General features: G+C 38.0%; 2 protein-coding genes across 2 annotated transcripts in view; one reads left to right on the forward strand and one right to left on the reverse strand.

Moving 5' to 3' along the window:
* Window positions 1-6072, reverse strand: part of FILIP1L (filamin A interacting protein 1 like) — a 42036-nt gene extending 35964 nt beyond the window's left edge. The window contains exon 1 of the mRNA XM_027867320.1: window positions 5963-6072. The gene's annotated coding sequence lies outside the window, so the exon portion shown is untranslated. The remainder of the gene's footprint in view (window positions 1-5962) is intronic.
* The window catches only part of CMSS1 (cms1 ribosomal small subunit homolog), a 424788-nt gene that overhangs the window by 68429 nt on the left and 336770 nt on the right, over window positions 1-19589 (forward strand). The window lies entirely within an intron of this gene.

Below are 19589 nucleotides of genomic sequence, written 5' to 3' on the forward strand. Positions count from 1 at the left end.
TGTATAGAAATTCAACTAAGAGGGAGAGGAAGACTGTTCTAGACATAGGGAGCAAACAGTGTGAGCAAAACATGTAGATATGAGAGCATAGGGTGGAGAATGGTCCATTTTGGTGAATTGGAGAGTGTATGGAGGACAATGATGTGGAATAAGACAGGAAAGGTAGGGTGCTCGATTGTAAATGGGCTTGGCATACTAGAAAAATTAACTCAGTAGACAGTATAGTGCCACTAAAGAAACTGTCAGATCTCTGTGTAAAGAAAATAATTGTGGCAGTGGTGTGAAAGGAGGGTGTGGAAAGACCATGTCGGAGGTTGTTGTTAAGTCATTGTTCAGTAGTGTCCATGACCCCAGTGGGGTTTTCTTGGCAAAGATACTGGAGAGGTTTGCCATTTCCTTTTTCCAGCTCATTTTACAGATGAGGAACTGAGGCAAACAGGGTTAAGTTGACTTGCCCAGGGTTACACTGCTAGTAAGTGTCTTGAGGCCGTAGTCTTCCTGATTCCAAGCCCAGTGCTCTATCCACTGCGCCACCTAGCTTCGGGCTATTGCAATTACTCCAGGTAGGCGACATTGAGGGTCTGTCTGTTCAAGAGCGGTAGAAGTGGGAGCAAAGAAGAAGGGGACTGAGGGGGGATATGTTGAAAAGATGGAATTTCAGGACTTGGTAGTTGTTAGAAATGAGAGATGAGGAAGAGGTAAGAGGCAAAGATAATCCTAAACATTTAAATATGGGAGACTTAGGTGAACGGTGATGCCATAGACAGAAATAGCAAAGTTAGGAGAGGCCACAGTTCTGGGAGAAAGATGGTGATTTCAGTTTTCAATATGTTACTTCAGAGGGACCTGGTATAATAAGACAAAATAAAACAGCATAATAATGAGTTGCTAGTTCACAGATTAGGCTATGCCTTAGGTCAGATCATATCCGACAAAACATAGTAACTACACACAATAAAAACTGAATATAAACTCACTCAATTATTTATAACATGCTAACCTGTATTAGTCCTAGACCTCTTGTACCAGGATATTTCCACTGTACTGGCATTTTCATACTTATTTGTTTTTTCTCCAAACTGTCTAAGCTGTCATCATTTTGGTAGAATTCAGTGAGAAAGGGAGCAAAAGATAGTAGTGAAAACTGTAGTGCCCTAGAGGTTGGGGGAAGGACTGTGGGGTGTCGAGACAGATTCTAGTTCTATCTTTGCCATTAATTAACTATTTGATCTTGGGAAATTTATTTCATTTTATAGTTTTCCAAAAAGTATTACATGAGATGATCTCTAAACTCTGTCTTGGGTCTAACATCTATGTACATTTGTGTACATTCACCAAATGTACCTGGGTTGGATGGCATTGAATAGCCCGTATGACTTATGTCCACGTAACAATTCCCTCGTGTGGAATCGTTTAAGTCTTGTATATCACTTTCCTCATAATAATTTTATGAAGTTGGTAGTGTAAATATTGTTATCCCCATTTAATAGAGAAGGAAACTGAAGATGGGAGAGGTAAAGTGACTTGTTCAGGGTCACACCGTGAGCATATTCCAGAACTGGGAATGTGTCTCCTGATGTTGAAGCCAGTATTCTGTTCCCTAGATAGCATGCTGCCTCACTATCAAGGTATAATGTAAATAATTGAACGTGTGTTCAGAATGTTTCTGGTGAATAGGTGTCTGTTAATGTTTCTCCAGAAATGATAATTCAGTTGTTGGGCTTAAGTGGTTGCTATGGATATCTTTCCATACCTAGGCTAGGGTAGTGATTGCCATGTGCTTAAATGCCCCTAAGGAAAGAGTATTTAGCACTCTCCCTCAAACCAAATAATTTGATATTGTCCTAGTTTCCATCTCTATTCACACCTGATGAACTCACTGCATCCCTCTTCCTTTGTAACATATTGTTTTTTGCAAGTAGTCTCTGGTATTCAAGCTGGAATCAATAGTTATTCTAAATATGGGAAACCAAGCATTTAAAGTCCATGTGTGTTCATGCATATAGGTGCTCTGATGGGCTCCTAATTCCAATATCCAGTAGTGTTCTTAAGGGATTATTTCCTTAATGATTCATATTATTCTGAACTGAACAGGACATAAGGGTATGAAGATGGTTAGGGAGGAAAAGAGGGCTATTAATTTGGTATTCCCTGTTCCGGGTTTCAGAATTTAAACAGCTGCTATCATCAACTCAATACCTACAGATAATGTGTTAATGATTGATGCATGGAATAAAGAGTTAAGTAACCCTTATGAATTTAGGCTGGAGAGAAAAAAGGGATTTTAGAGAGAATCTAGGCCAGTCCTCGAATTTCAAGCATGAGAAAGCAGAGGCTTAGAGAATGGTGACTTCCTTAAGGTCACAACAGCTAGTAAGTAGCAGAGACAGGATTCAAAAATTGCTTCCTTCACTAACTGTAAATTCTGGGCTCTTTCCACTACATCACCCTGTCTTCCCTAGCACTCAAGAAGGACAAGTGAGTGGTCTTCCTCACTGTGCCTTCCTAACCTTCTTTATGCACCCAGAATTTCCCAACTAGTGTAAATCAACTTATTCTTTTGGTCAGAATTCCTTTTAGAGTATCACGATGTGGTGAAGAGAAAGAAGGGTGCCTAATTCTATGAGCTTTTTATTAGTTCTGTGCCTTTCTACTACTTCCATAGATTCTGTTTCTCAGTTGAACTCAGAGACTGTTTTCAAGCTAGAGAAAGAGCCCATCATTCATTTAGTCTGTGCATGGATGATAGATTTACCAGAAGCCCAAGAGTCTTAACTTCAGGGGCTGACTTCATTCTTTGATGAGAGTGCAGGGGGATGTTGTAGGCTAGGGTTATGTAAAAACATTGTCCTATGCCATCCCATTTTTTTTTTTACCTCTCCCCCATAGTCTAATTTTGAGTTCTCTTTTCCACTTAGAAGTGTAAAAAATTTATACTTCTATGTTCTCTGTAACACACCAATACCTTTCAGTGGGAAAATGGCTCATTAACTGACTGACCATTCAGTGACTACAGACTAGCTCAAAAAAATTATAGTAAAGACCCAGAATATTTGCTAAAATACTTAGGATGCTGATCAGCTGTTATTAGTACCTTTTCATCTTTAAAGCTTTAGTCAGATACAACTTAAGAAACCCTAAAGATACACTTTAACTTGATGGTTACATCAAAGTAGTTTAAAACATGAGGTTTTGGTTTTGTTTTGAGGCTAAAAGGGAAGAAAAAAGTAAAAACTTATTACTTGTGTCAAACTTCTAAAATAGGTCCGACGTCTACCATTCAGAATCATGGTTCATCTCCAGTACTTTTAATTAGTGACACCTTCCGTCTTCCCTCTTCTTCTCTCTCAAAGGGTCTTGGGTCTTACTGCCAACATTATGATATCTGTGTTGCAGAAGGTGCCCCACAAGCAGAGTAATTTTGTCCTCCCCTCATTTTCATTTTGTCATATGAATTCATGTTTGGCACTAAAGGTCCTTGGGGAAAGAGGGGACAGAATCCCGGAAGCCTTTTAAGGAGTTGTATCTCATGTGAATTACAGTTTGAGTGAAAATTAAGAAGGACTGGTTTGTATTTTCATATTGGCTGTTACTATAGAATCAATCATAACATTTGGAAAATAATACAAAAATTCCAGGGCTCAGCAGGCAAGGACTGTCTCCCTTCACTAACTGTGTAAAGGGGTAGGGTGGAGTTATATTAGCTTTATCAAGTTGATACACATTCATTAGCCTGGGATGTTATTAACACATCAATTTTAAAATTAACTCTTTCTGACACACAGATTTCCTATGAAGTAGGAAGTGATTATCCATCCTAGGAGAATACAAACTTAGGAAGACTTTAGGTTTGAAATAGGGGTGCCCCTTAAGGTGCTTTACACAATGATTTAAAAAATAATAGACTGGAAGAAGGCTGTGGAATGCTGAAATGGGTTTTTTTGGGGGGGAGGGGGTGGGGGTGGGGGTGGTGGGAGGACAGATCAATGCTTACTGTCTTTTAAAAAATCCAGACTATGGGAAATACAGCTGTAAGAAGCTTTGATAGAAGTTATGTTTTCAACAGGCTAGCTGCAGCTTATGATACAGATGGTTCTTTGGGTATAGCTGAAACAGTAATTAATGGTTTCTGTTTCCCTTCCATATTAGATTCAAAAGAGCAGAATAACCTTTTGCCTAAGGCAGGGATTTTTTCCTCTTCCAATTACAGCCTATACCAAATAAACAACTTTGTTATTGCATATTCAGTATTTTTTCACAATGGCCTGGGTGTTGGCCTTTTTTTTTCTTTCTTTATATTATTGTAGGCTTCTCTAAGCTTAAAATAATAGTTCTAAGGAAACTTACTAATCAGAACTGACTTGCAGGTTCCTTACCCTGTTTTCAGCCTGAATGAAAAATAAATTCTCCCTTGGGGTGCTGAAAACAAGAGCCTCTAATTGCTCTACAACAGTGAATTGGTAAAATTCTGCTAATTGAAATAAAAGTGGAAGATGTTATTTTCCTCATGAATTTGTAAGAACTTCATAACAGAAGAGAATAATAATATGCAAGCCTGACCCAGGTTTGGAGGGTATAAAAAAATTTACAGATGTTAAATATCCTACTGTCTGTTTTGTCTTTTCATTTAAAATTTAAATCTTGAATAAAAAGCAACCCCCCCCCAAACCTGATTGTTATGTTATTATAACTGCCCTGTTTTAGCTCCACTAAATGAGGTGGGAGTGTTCACAGTCCATCAAATGCAAAGGTATCTTTAAAAACTCAGTTATGGTTATTCACGTGTCAGTAAGCTATGCCTGTGAAACACTTAGTGTCCACTATACATCCTATAAAACACAGGGGTGAGTTTTAAGAGGAAATAGTTCTGTCACAGTAGATTTAATTTTTATGTCTTCTAATACATGTTTAGTCCAAGTACAGCATAACCAAAAAAGCATATAACTATTTCATTCCAACTACAATATAGCAGCTAATCTGGTTTTTCAACTTGGAAGAACTGTATACTTGTCATTAGAAAAAAAATTTCTGCCGAGTTTAATTTTGGGAAAAGAAGCCAAATATCTTACACATTTTTATTAAGCTTGCTGACTGTGTCTTCTTATACCATCAGAATTAATTTATAGCATTAGCTCACTCCAGGTTTAGATGTCATTATGTTCAAAACCTCAAAGCTCTACTGAATAACAAAATACTTTTTGTAGACATATCCTGTCAAGAAAGCAGTTTTCTACAGAGCACACCTTGATCCAAGACCATCATCTTAGGGTGAATAGATTTAGTGCATTTATCCAGTGACCAAAGTTGAAGCAAAAAAAGTTACAACTCAAAGCTCTGGCAGTTACTTCCTCTTTCCACATTGACATTTGCATGCTAGATTCGAAAAGAAGTGTTGTGTATAGATAAATGCAGGCTAGTTAAAAAGCGAGCCTTCCATTCTGAGTCTTAGATTGGTTTTACTTTCAAACCAGGCGCATGATAATTCTTGAACATGTTCTTAATATTTCACACAAAATTTTCAGTTAAATCACTAAATAAGCAGCAGACTGATGGTATGTGTATGTGCCTTTTGTCACCCAACCACAGAGACACAAATGGGAGACCAGGGAGTGTTTTACAATTCATTTTTTACTTTTTCTCAAAGCTGTTTAAATACAGGCAGTACTCCAGGTGCACTCACTTGGAAAGTGTGTGTAATACCAAACTTTTCCCACCTTCTTAACATTTAAAATCAAATGCCTCATCGGTTTCTTCTGCAGTTCTGGTTTAAGTTTAGGATGAGCTGGGAAAGGTTTTCTTCAAGGGTTAATTGAACACACTTTGTGAAACCTGTTTACCGAGAGCATGTGAAAAGAAAGAAAGGGAAAGAACAGACCTATCTACACTAGCTCAGTTCTTTTTCTGACAGAAGGGCCCCTTGTTTTCTTAAGAGGAAAAGAAAAGACAGCTTTCTCTCTCTTACCTTAGATGTATCTGCTGTGGAATCCCATGATTTAGCCCCTGCTTCCTTGTACTGAGTCCTCTCAGACATCAGAGATGCGAGCATTCCAGGACTTGTACTAAACAATGAGAGATAGGCTCTTTGCATGCCCCAAGCCTATGGAGCATTACGTCATGGCATTGCCATATAAGGAACTCTGTGTTGTGCAGACTCGTCGTGTCTGACTAGTGTACTTTAGTGATAGCCAGAACTGAGAAAGCTTATTAATGGGTTCTGGCTCCCGCTGACATTCAGGACTGTGTGAAGCATTTCATTTGTCTATCCAGTTCACTGGGAAAAGAATGTACGGAAGGCCAAGCTGCACCAGTTCTTTCTTGTTATTGATAATAAAGACATTGAAAGCCATTAGCTGATTAGTTTAATAACACCCCCTACCTTGGTTCCCTAGTTCAAAGCTTGGTTTTTGTGAATAGTCTTAGGGGATTGGGAGGAGGGATGGAGAAGAAGAGATAGGGGAAGTAGGCTGAGGAGAACAGCCTCTGAAGGTGATTTCAGACGTCAGGAAAAAAATCTCTTTGTAAAGAGTTGGGGTCCTCAGAGGATAGTATTTTATTTCCTGATGATGTAACTACCAAACAATTCCTCAAGTGATGATGGGAAGGCCAGATGAAATTTTATTTTTTAAATTTTTTTCCCCAAAAAGAACCTTTCTTTTCCCTGAGGGAGCCCCCTCCCCCATTTATGCATGTCCTTATTTTAGTTAATTCAGTTAGAAGTGATCAATTTCCAGAGAAATGTTTTTAAGGAAAATAAGTGCCTTGTTTTGTATTCCGGGGGAAACAATAAAAGTAGGATTTAACTTAAGAACCGTCTTTTCCTTGTTCCTTCCATTCTGCATGTACAGTCTCTTAACACCTCTCCCTCACCCCCATCCCCTGCCCCACTACTACAACAACAGCAACAAAAGCTGCTTTCCCCAAACAAGAAGAAAATAAAAATGGGTAAAGTCTGTAACTTTCTAGTGTGGGAGGAAGTTTGCTTGTATAAATTCTATTTAGGCTTAATGAGATTTATTCTCCTAATTCCTGTGCACATTGAGAATTAAGTTCTGAAGTCAGGGTCCTCCCTGAATTGTACATTTCTGCTAAATAAATTATAGATGTGGCTGCTTTATTTGCAGGCTTCAGACGAATTGAGTAGTTTTAATACCTTGAATCTATTTAGAAGCTCTTTAAAATTTGCATTAAAATAGGATTGCTTCCTAATATGATGTACATATGTCTACAGAATTATTGTTTCCATATGTTTAGCCAAATAAAAGTGATGAAAATAGTGTGCTTTTTGTCATGTGTATTCATGTGTTGAAGTTTTAGAAGGATAGATAGGAGAGATGGTTTAGAATAAAGATGTAGAGTAGAAATTGTATACTATATTTACCTTGATTATTTATTGTGGGCTTGGTTTAGCTGTTTGTCCACTGGGTACCATCAAGACAGAATTTATACTGACTTCTTTCATCCTTTGATTTTAAGAGATTTGTTTGCTTGGCTGGGGGGGATGAGCAACTATACCCTTTGGCCAGATTTAAAGCTTAATCTGTGGACATCTTTCCATTAGCTTTTTAAAGGGTGGCATAATGTCGAGTATTGTCAGTGAGCATTCTGTATTCTAAGTTCATGAAGTACTTACTTTATAGTGATTTTATTAGTCAACTCCCCTTCATGCCCCAAGTGGATTGAGAAACCTTCAGGAGGCTCTTAAGGCATATCATTACAAGATGGGACATAATGACTGCTATGAGCATTATATGAGGCATAAGCTATTTTGACAGAGACTCAGCCCCAAACTGATTAGAGTTTCTAGTTAGATGTACTCATATAGTATTCTATACCTTGAGTTTACCTTTGACTCAAATACAAGTGGTACTGTATATTTACCAGTCTAATTCTGCTGTTGATATCTTTTGTTTTTTATTTTTGCATAAGTGCTTTGTGTTATTTATAATTCATTCTGTGTGTGTATATACATATATATGTATATATGTGAAAGTTTACATATAAAATAGGTTGGACTTATATTTTTCCCTCTCCTTTACGTGTGGCGGAATCATAGAAGGGGATAGTTGAGATCATCTTGCCCAAAGCCGTGAAAGCAGAAGCACAGTTAAGTTAACTAGATGAAAGGCCTTTTGTTAAGGTACTAGGGGGTTAGGGGAGAGTGAGGTGGGGAGATTGGGACTAATACTTGGTCCATTTCTAGGATACTACATTATTCAGTTTCTGAATCTGACTTGATGGCACCCAGAAGTAAGGTGGGAAACAATAAAAGTAGGATTTAACTTAAGAACCGTCTTTTCCTTGTTCCTTCCATTCTGCATGTACAGTCTCTTAACACCTCTCCCTCACCCCCATCCCCTGCCCCACTACTACAACAACAGCAACAAAAGCTGCTTTCCCCAAACAAGAAGAAAATAAAAATGGGTAAAGTCTGTAACTTTCTAGTGTGGGAGGAAGTTTGCTTGTATAAATTCTATTTAGGCTTAATGAGATTTATTCTCCTAATTCCTGTGCACATTGAGAATTAAGTTCTGAAGTCAGGGTCCTCCCTGAATTGTACATTTCTGCTAAATAAATTATAGATGCGCATGATTTGTCTTTAAAGGAAATGATGGATATGTCCCACCTTGAACTTATTTTTGGCTAATTAATTAGTTCAGTGACCAGGTTAAGGTGTGGTACTAAGCAAGGTATTTGGCTAATTAATGCATTCCTCGGTTAATTTACCTTAAGCCATAGATCACCACCCCAAGTCCAACCTGCAGTCTTACAACGTGGCTTACATCTCGAAAGTCATTAGAGTACAGCAGACAAAAGAATGACTAGGGTTCAGTGCAAATCCATTCCCATTGTGAAGGTTGAGGGGATCTTTCAAAGTGGATTCCTTGCTACTCTCAGTTAGAAGTGCCATCCTATTGGTGAATACTTGAGCTGGGTAAATTAAGCCCTTGAATTTTTCTTGTAGTTCTCTGAAACTTTTACTGCGTTTTCATTCTTCTTATATGTGTAACAATTCTTTTGTTCATTGTAGAATTGGATATCATTCATTCTAAACTTGACTATTTGTTCTTAATTTGACCATGCAGAGAGACAGCTTGGCATAGGGGATGGAGTGTTGGGGTTGACTTCTGGAAGACATGGGTTGCCTATGACACTAGCTGTATGACTTGAGCAAGTCATTTAAACCTCTGAGCCTCAGCTTCCTTATCTGTAAAGGAGAGATAATAATACCTATTTGTTGTTGTTCAGTCATTTCAGTCAAGTCTGACTCTTCATGACCCCATTTGGGGTTTTCTTGGCAAAGATACTGGAGTGATGTGCTATTTCCTTCTCCAGCTTATTTTGCAGAGGAGGAAACTGAGGCAGACAAGGTTCAGTGACTTGCCCAGAGTCACATAGCTAGTATGTCTGAGACCAGATTTGAAATTAGGAAGATGAGTATTCTTGACCCCAGACTCTGTGGTCTGTCCATTGATTGTGCCACATAGCTGCCATGTAACACCTATAGTCCTTCACAGTTATTATAAGGTATGAAATATGTGTCCAATTTTGCTTTACAAGTTTTCAAGCACTATGTAAATATAAGTTATTACTATGTAAGAAATCTGTTACAACTTATATGTGAGTTATGTTATTCATTTCTCTTTCAGCTCTGTTCTATGGAAATATTTTTCATTTTCTTGCCTTTTTTCCCAAGTGCTACCATTATGCAAATTTAAAGTAGAATTACTGAGACTCAGGTATTGCCAAGGGGGGAAAAAAACTTCATTCCTTAGGCCTGTTCTCTCCATTTGCCATAAGACTGACCACTTTATTTTTATACACAGGAAGTTACAGTGCGTCTTAAAATTTAAATCTTTCATACATTTAATCATTCTGAGATTCTTTACTTGGTCTTCTTTATCAGTAAAATTGTTAATATTTTTATCTAGGATGACTAGTGAAGAAATTTTTCTTCCTAACTAAATGCTTTCTAATATGTGGAGGGCAGTATATGAGAGTGCTGAATTGTCAAGAAATGCTATTAGTTCTACACCAGCATTATAAATGTTACTATTAGCAATATAATAATAATAATTGTTATTTAACTATTTTTAAATGCCCTGAGTGTGCAGTGGGCACTCCATGATTATCAACAACAGCTCTTCTAAATTATTTTTAAAAAATGACTTCAGTATTCACAATGACTGTTACAATATAAATAATGTTAACATTGGGAGGCACAGTCATCATGAGTACTGTACTATACAGTTAACAGAAAAGAAGTATGTCATTAACATTCAATAAACTTTTCATGGAATATTCTTTGAGGTGGTTTTATTTGGATGTTTATTGGGAAGTGTCTGAGTTAAAATATGCCAAAAATGCCTCAATCTCTCTCTTTTTTTTTTTTTTGAAGAAAGTCTTCTTCCTTTCCCTCTTTTTACAAGTTTCATTTCCTATTTTTTAATATTAGCTGCCTTGTTTATATTTCATCAGTGACTTGGGACCATCTTCAGACATTCGGTTGAGTCCAATAAAACTTAGATCCACCAAACCTTCATAGCTCTCTTAATCTTTTGTTACCCATTCTTTTTTGGGGGAAGCTTGTAGGTAAAGTCCCTGCTGTGCTGTAGTGCTGAAGAATGCTAATTCAAAACTTGAAGCTTTCTTCGCTATTTCGCTGGATCCATATGAAAGCACTAACAAAAACTCATGTTTTGTGTTTGTGTTGAGGAGAAGATTAAGAGTAAAATGTGGAGGACAGAGTGGGACAGGAGGGAAAGGGGTACAGGAGCTTCATGATTCTGCCTTGCATTAAATTCCCTGTTTAGAGTTGGTATTGGCCAGAGTGTGACCCTTTAGTGTTAATTTATTCTGAGCCACAGTACTCTCTCACATGTGCAACCCTCTTGCAAAGCAGCTGTGCCCTCATGCATTAGCCAAGCCTGCAGTTGCCTGTTTCCATTTGTTTCTGCTCTACTGCCACACAGTTCAGTAAAGGAAGGCAGAAGGTGATTTTTGAACACCAAGTAGAACACAGAACTTGGTGCCAAAAAGGAAGTCCAGAAGAGAAAGCCTCACTGGATGATGAAACCAACAAAAATGAAACCTATAAAAATGTCTCTCTATCTCATATACTGCCTGCCCTTGTGTGTGTGTGTGTGTGTGTGTGTGTGTGTGTTAATGTATATACTAGTGTAAAATATACAGCAAGGCTATATATTCTAAGAAAAAAAAATTCTTTCCAACTTGAGATGCTTTTAACTGAATGACTTTGAACTTTGCATTGGATAAACCCAACCCTTTGCCTCCCATATCTACTATTTGTATCTCCATGTCTGTTCCCCTGTATTTGTTGACTGTAGCCAGTCTTCTTTCATTGTTCTTCCTCCTTCTGCTGCTGCATTGCTTTACAGAGCACTGAGTAAGGTCATACAGCAGAAAGACTTTGAGTCAGAGGACCTACAGGGAAATCCCTACTATGTCACTTGCTACCTGTGTGACCTTGGGCAAGCTAGTCTCTGGGTCTCAGTTTCCTCATCTGTAAAATGAGAGGTTTGGGCTTTAATGGCCTCTAAAGTTCTTTCTAGCTCCAAATCGATGATCTTATGATAGCCAGTGTTAGCTAGGTGGCACAGTGGATGGAAGGCTGGGCTTGGAGTCAAGAAGATTCATCTTCTTGAGTTCAAATCTTGCCTCAGACACTTACTAGCTATGTGACTCTGAGGCAAGTCACTTAACCCTGTTTACCTCAGTTTCCTCCTCTGTAAAATGAGCTGGAGAAGGAAATGGCAAACCACTCCAGTATCTTTGCCAAGGAAACCTTAAATGGGGTCACCAAAAAGTCTGACACAACTGAAAAATGGCTGAACAACAACATGATAACCCAACAAAACCACCTAACTTAGGCTGACTCCAGCATTAGCTGTCAATCTATGTTGTTTGTTAGTCTCATGGTGCTGCTAGATAATGTTAGGCCTTTTAAAGATATGTATACTTGAAATCAGTGAAATTTAGGGGAGGTTTTTGTGTAGTTTTATCTTCTGATTACTTTTCTGAAGAGCTCACTATACTTTCTCTCCAGAAATGGTTATCTTATAATAAGTACTCTATATTGAACCAATGTTCCTTGGTGTCTGTTAAGCTCTCTGTTTGGTTTTTTCCTCCATATATAGTTTGATCTTGAATCCTTCAGGTCCAAAGGTTTAACAAGACAGGCACAGAGCCTTGTATTTAACAAAGACTCTTCTATTTAATGGAAAACCTAATAGACTTAGTTTACACAGTAAGATATGAATTAGCTGCAGTCCTCCAGTGAGAGTGCCCATAGGTCAGCAGGATGACTTGGCGAGAATTAAGGATTGATAAAATGACGCCACCATAAGAGAATTAAATGGGGAAGAGGAAAGGCCTGCTATTTAGGTCCCGTAAGTTTGCTTATTTATTTCTGCAAACATGTTTCGTTTCCTTAGTAACTAATAATAGTTTTGAGAAATTGTTGTACTCACAAGTATTACTACAGAAACAAAAAAAAAAAAAGAAAGAAAAAGAAAAAACCCTAGAATCACAGAAATTAGAGATGGAAAAGACCTATTAGGTCATCTTCTTTGTCCTTTGCCAGTACAGATTGTTCCCAGTGCTTTATCCAGTCCATTTTTAAAGTGACCCTGTCAAACGGTTTATGCTTATTATGCTTTTTTTAGTAATGAACTTTTGAAGAAAATAAGTGTGGCAGATTGTCTTTTTGTATATGCATGGAGCCACCATTGACCAAGGGAAAACTTTTTTGGAAAAGTCTATGGGCACCAATTACAGTAGAAAAGGTTTTATTTAAAGTGAATGGAAAATACTTAAGGGTATCACTAAGATGTTTGGCCAGAGTTAAAAAAGAGAGGTAGATTAAGTTTAACTATTCCCTTTCATCTTTGGAAACTCAAATATTCCTTACACTGTATTAATTTAGGAAATTAAATAGTTTTACTTTGTTTTTATATATAACTTGGTAAAATTGGCCTTTTGCTTTGAAAATGTAAATCTACCAAGAAGTGAATTAAAGACATGTATTTATATATGAATTTATATAGATATATGCTTACATATAAACATACACACGTTTGCATGAAGTGAAAATGTCCAGGTTAGTAATTTCTTCAAGTAAGAATTCTGACCACCTACTTCATGGGTCCATAATGGTGTGATTTTTAATTCTGTCTCTGCCATTAATAGTATGGATAGGGATAAGGATCTGTTGAGGAAAGTGCCCCTATTAATGCAGGACTCTTTGTCTTAGAGTTTTAGAGGATTGGCTACATCACTGTGAAAGGCTAAGTGATTTGCCCAAGGCCGTATAGCCATTGTGTATCAGTGGTTGGATTTGAACCCAGATTTTCTGTTAATAAGACCAATTTTCTGTCCACTGTACCCTGCTGCCTCTCAAACAGTATGACCATGAACAAGTATGACCATGAACAAATTGCTTCATTTCTCTGGGCCTCGGTTTCCCCACTTGTAAAAAGAGGAAGTTGGATTTGATAGTTTTGAAGGTCTGTCTCATCCAGTTCTGATGTTCTTTGTATTATGAGGCAGTCTGATGCTGAATCTCTTGATTTATGAGTCTTCTAGTATGAAAAGATCTGTACCGATGTCACCATTTTTTTTTGGAAAAGCAGGTCTGTCTTTAGAATCCTCTATGTGTGTATGTATGGACATAGCAAATAAATACCTACAGGTTGATTCATAGACTTAGAGCTGAAAGAGATCATAGGGATTGTCTCTCATTTTACTAGTGAGGAAAGTGACCTTGGTGGTTAATTGAATTGCCCAACATAATACCAGTAATAAGTAACAGAGACAGGATTCAAAACCAGGCCCTCTAACTCTAAACCTGGAATTCTTTCTTCTGTATCGCACTTCTCTAATTATCTCTCTGATATCACACTTCCCCTGACAGGCATATTAGTCCCATTTGCTGATGCAAAACAATTCTGCTACTGAAAGAAAGAAAACTTTTATCTTAATTTTTTTTTCCATATTGAAATCTCTCCTACTTGCATTTTTCCCTAGTGATCTCAATTTAGCAACTTGTGGTTATTTTATTAGAGTTAGCACTTGAGATCCTTTGCTGTTTGCATAGTTAATGTAAAGTGCCAGAACTCCTAAGAGGGATGGTGGTGAATAAAGAGCCAGTGCCACAAACATAGGAGTGTTTTACTTCTGTAAATTCCTTATTTCCCTTTAGCCATCAACATCCTTTTTGGTAGAACAGAGAGCATGCATGCTTTTTCCCCCAGCCAAATTTCTATTACTGGGCCTTCCAAATTTGTCTTTTATTCCCCCCTTTTTGGGGGAGGGGGGAGAGAACTGTATACCTATCTCCTAGGAGCTCTATATTACTTATTTTTATTTTTTTTCCTACTGTCAAGCACCTCCCTCTACCGAAAGAGGGAAAGGAGGAAGGGAAGAATTGGAGAGTAGAAAAAGAGAGCGTGGGGTATCACATAAGCATAGTCAACCGAAATATACATTCCCATATTGGTCACATCCAAAAATTCATTTCTTATTCTTTTTTGGGGGGGAGGGAGGTCTATCATCTCTCATGAGGTGGACAACATTCTTCTTTATTCTTTATCAGTCCTCTGAAATTGTGTTTGGGCATTTAGTTGATCAGAGCTCTTAAGCCTTGAAACATTGTTCATTTTTATAGTATTGATTGTTATAGTATAAATTATTCTCTGGTTTTTACTTTACTTTGCTAACAATTAGTTAGTGACAGAGACAGAGCTAGACTTCAAGTGTCCCAGATTTCATTCTTTTCCCCTTTGTACACCACATACTGGCTTCTTAGGATAGGAAGGACCCTGTGCTTTGACTGGCATTAATACGCTGATATTGGGGAATATGAGCGTCAGTCACACTTGGGCACATTTTAAAACTTGTCTTTTATTGATAAGGCATTCGTGATTCTCATGATAAACAAACAAATGACTTGTTGACTATTGAAGTGTGAACTGTATAAGAATATGTATAAGAATAAAGATTCCTGCCTTGAATTCTGATTTGTCATTTGGCACGAGAGTACAAATCAGTCAATTAAAAAGTGACTACCATGTTCCAAGGTCTGTGCTTAAAAACCAAAACCAAGAACAGTCCCTTCCCTTGAAGACCTTACATTTTATTAATCAGATCCACTCTAGAGTAAAATCAGTAGTCCCATCTTCATTTCAATTTCAGGTGGATATCATCTTGCTGTCAACCTCCCAGTCACCCGTATGTGATCCTATGGGACCCAGTCTCTAAATTGGATGATTCATGTATTATCCCTCACTTACAGCGACTTATTGTAACGTTAATTCTAGAGAATGATGGAACTCTTGATTCTGCTTGAGAGTTAACTAATCTTTTGTCATTTCTCTTTGAACCAGCTGTCTATACATTACTGGGATGCTTGACTGCTTGGCAGCTCACATCATTTGTGATCACTTCTTTGGTGGTAGTAGTGGAAGACTGACATTGTTTTATGCTAAGGCAAAAAAATTGCCTCCTCCATGACCTTGATTGAGAAATCAGTAATTTCATCTTTCTGATGAATAATCTTCTTCTGCCTCTCCCTCTCCACTGGCTCCTCCCTAATGTAAACCTGTCTACGAATGAGCTTCAGGTCTACTCAGTTCTAAAAATTCATTTCCTCGATGCTTTTCTATTCTGTCTCCCCCACTTTCCCCTCTCCCTCTATTCCCCTCTCTTCTTCCATCTCTCTCCCTCTCCATCCTCCTCTTCCTCTCTCCTTCTCCCCTTTGCCCCTCTCCTTCTCTTCCTTCTTTTCTCCATCCATCCCTCCCACCCTTCCTGTCTACTTCCCATTTCTATAAGATATAATTTATATCCGAAGGCCCCACTTCCCACCTTAGCTCTATGACTGTCCTCACTATGCGATCGAAGCTGTTTTCCCAGAGGTCACTACTGACCACTTAATTATGTCAAGGTCCAGTGACCTTCTTTTCATTCCTCATCCTAATTAACTTCATTTTAGCCTTTTATACTTTTGACCACCTCCACCTTCTGAGTACCCTGTCTTTCTGATTCCCAAGACTTTGCTCCTACTTTCCTAACTACTTTTCTGTTTCCTCTTACTCCTGCTTCTTTTCCTCATCCTCAAACATAGTGATTTTCCAAGTTTCTACCTTTCATTCTTTTTTTCCTTTACATGTTTTCTTTCTTGACAAACTTGTTATTCCAAGTACCTGACTATCCTAAATTTATATCTCTAGCCCTGGCCTTTTTTGGTTAAATTCTCATCTTAATCTCTGTGGGCCTAAAGGACATCTCCAGCTGGATATCTGATTTGCACCTTAAATTCAACATACTCAACACTGAGATGTCCCTCATATGCTTTTTGATGTCATCATTTTTATCAATGACGACATTTGCTTTTTGATATCATTATCACCATTTATTTGTTTCCCATGTTTAAAACTTTGGTGTTATTTTTGACACTTTACTTCTTCCCCAGTTCTCATATTTGATCACTTACCAAGTTTTGTTGAGTGTACCTGTTTTGGGGACATTATGCGATGTCTTTGCTATGATAATAGTAATAGCTAGCATTTACATGGTGATTTAAGGTTTGCAAAGCACTTAACAAATATCTCACTTTATCCTCACAATAACTCTGTAAGGTGGGTGCTGTTATTATCATCACCATTTTACACATGAGGGAACTCAGGCAGAGTGACTTGCCTAAGTTTGGGTTGGATTTGAACTCAGGTGTTCTTGATTCCGGGTCAAGCGCTCTATTCACTAGGACACCTTGCTGCTTACAACATGCAGGCTAGGGGAGAAAAAGATGCTTGAGTATAACTCACTCTTCTCTCATCTCTTTAGCTATAGTAATACTGGCCTTCAGTAGATTACATCCTCCTTGAGGCTTGGGGTTTTTTTCTTTTTTGTCTTCCTGTTCCCCATGCCCAGCACAGAGTAAGTACTTAATAAGTAAGTGTTTGTGGAATTGAATTGGCAAAATAGAATTTCTGGGCTATAGTGATAGCCACTTAAGCAAAACAAAATTCTAATTGAAATTGTGCAGAAAATGGGGTCAGAAACTTGGATAATCTGTTTTGCATGATCATGAATTGATAGCCACCTCTAGAAAGACAGCAGAATAATACTCACTTCAACCGCTGCAAATACTTTTCTAGTTGCTTTTAAAAGCCTAACAGAACTGACACCTTGCCCTCCTGCTTCTTCCCCCCAGCACCCCCACACTTCCAAACAAAACAAATAAAACTAACAGACAAACAAACATAGTGGACTCTATTATAGGAAATAAATATTTTTAGGGTTAAGATGGAGAATCTTTTTAAGACCTTGATTTGCTTTAATTCTGTCTAGTCTCTGACAGCTAATGTTAAATATGGTGACCCTGACTACTCCATCTCTGAATATTTTTAATAGCATTTTTTAGGGCATACAGCTTATGACTGGTACCTATCAAATGAATGGATGGTGGGATGAATGAGAGGGTGATGTTGAATCAGAGTGGCAACTAGTGACTAACTTTCAAATCTTGTCTATTGTTTTTCTTAATTGTGTGTGCCCATGACAGAAAATAAGTTTCCTAGCTCTTTAGTTACCAATAATAAGTTATTATTACCAATGATACCAATGAATAAATATATTCATAATTTATTTGAGCTGCTAAAAATACCATTTCTAAATTGCAACCTTGTACAGAAATTCGGGACTGGTACTCTTGATAGGATATTTGAGAGAGAAAAAGTATTGTTTCCCCTTTAAAACTATTAGGTCTGTTTCCCAAGGTGATCAAGGAAAAAGGAAAAGAACCTATATGTTCTCAAATATTTATAGCAGTTCTGATTGTAGTGGCAAGGAACTGGAAATTGAGGGGATGCCCATAAGTTGGGGAATGGCTAAACAAGTTTTGATATGATTGTGATAGATTAATATTATTGTGTCATAAGAAATGATGATCTGGTTGGTTTTAGAAAAACAGAGTTGCTGAAATAATGGAAGACTGAAATGAGCAGAACCAAGACAATGTTGTAACAGCAGTATTGTTAGAACAACTATGAACAGCTAAGTTATTTTGAGTATCATAAAAACTCAAATCAACTGCAAAGGAAGATGCTATCTTCTTCCAAAGAAGGAGACAGTTTGGAACTTAAAATGTAACAAAAATTTAAAAAAAAAACGCTGTGTGAGGGTGCGAAGACTTATACTGAAAGGAAGGTACACTGTATGTGTAAATGTCTACAGAAATTCCACCTGTTCTGTAAGTAATGATTTATTTTAAATCCATCTGTCAACAAATATTTATTGAGTGGCCACTAAATCAGTTCTCTGTGCAGTGGGGGTTATAAAAGAATTATGAGACAGGTAGTTGCCCTCAAAGAACTTAAGAGGCTAGCTTGGGACATTATGACTAACACACCTGAAAAATTAGGCAGCATTTAAGTGGTAAACTGTTAAATATTAACTCTAGATGTAACAGGAATTTAGAACAGGAAAGAGTTCTGTCTAGTCGTGAGTATTCTGGAAATGGTTCCAGGAGAAGGTAGACTTTGAGGTCTTTGAAGTACAAATAAGCTATAGACAGTGGAGAGCAGAGGAGGAAGAAATTCTAGGTTGGACAATAGTGCAAACGTACCAAGGCGGGGCTAAACCTGGGGTGCGTGTGGGAGAGCAGGAGCAGGCCTGATAGACTGGTTGCCTCTCCATAAGTGGTAGGACATAAGATCAGATGAGTAGTAGGGGAAAAGCCAGACAGAAGAGTTGTGACTTGCCGAAGCACTCAGTTCTACTGCTGAATGCCTTTGTTTTTACTCATTTCCTAATCTGTAAAGTAGAGATAGAGATAGAAGGCAGCAGAGAGTACGGTGATGGCTTTGGGTATAGAGGACTTGCTTCTTTCTTACTGTGTCACTACAGGAAAGCCATTTAACCTGTAGTATCTGGACTTCATTTTCCTCTTCTGTAAAATGAGGAAGTTGTACTAGATCAGAGGCATCAAGAACCTGGCCCATCCATGGGACACGTTGCAAACACAGCATTCCCGAGTACAGCCCGAGCCAGATTAAAGTGCAACTGGGAAATATTTAACAAAATAAATGGAAATACATTAAAATTCTAAGTCAATATGCTGCCCACATGGATCCTTGTGTTTAGTGGCCCCCATTTCTGTTTGGAGCAGTAAGGTGGCGCAGTGGATAGAGTACCTCACCGTGAGTCAGGAAGCCTCCTCTTCTTGAGTTCAAATCTGGCCTCAGACACTTATTAACAGGAGGTCTGGAAATTGTTCTTGAGACAATTGAGAGGCATTAAATCATCTTGAACCAGAAGAGCAACACAGTCAGACTTGTACGTTAGGAATATTAATTTAGCAGTTCTGGGGAGGATGATTTTGAACAGGGACAGATGGGGAATAGTTCCAAAGGTGTATCTTGTCTGCTCTTGGGTGGGAGCTCAAATAAATAGAAGAATCTGACGCGTTAGCGAAGTCATCATCACTCTCATTATCTTCTTTACTTTTAAAGGGTTGAATGAAGTCACAGTGTGGTATTCAAAGAGGAGATACAAATGTGACCTCTCTGCCG

Source organism: Vombatus ursinus, unplaced genomic scaffold (assembly GCF_900497805.2).
Source record: "Vombatus ursinus unplaced genomic scaffold, bare-nosed wombat genome assembly UNPS02001419.1, whole genome shotgun sequence".
Classification (NCBI taxonomy): domain Eukaryota; kingdom Metazoa; phylum Chordata; class Mammalia; order Diprotodontia; family Vombatidae; genus Vombatus; species Vombatus ursinus.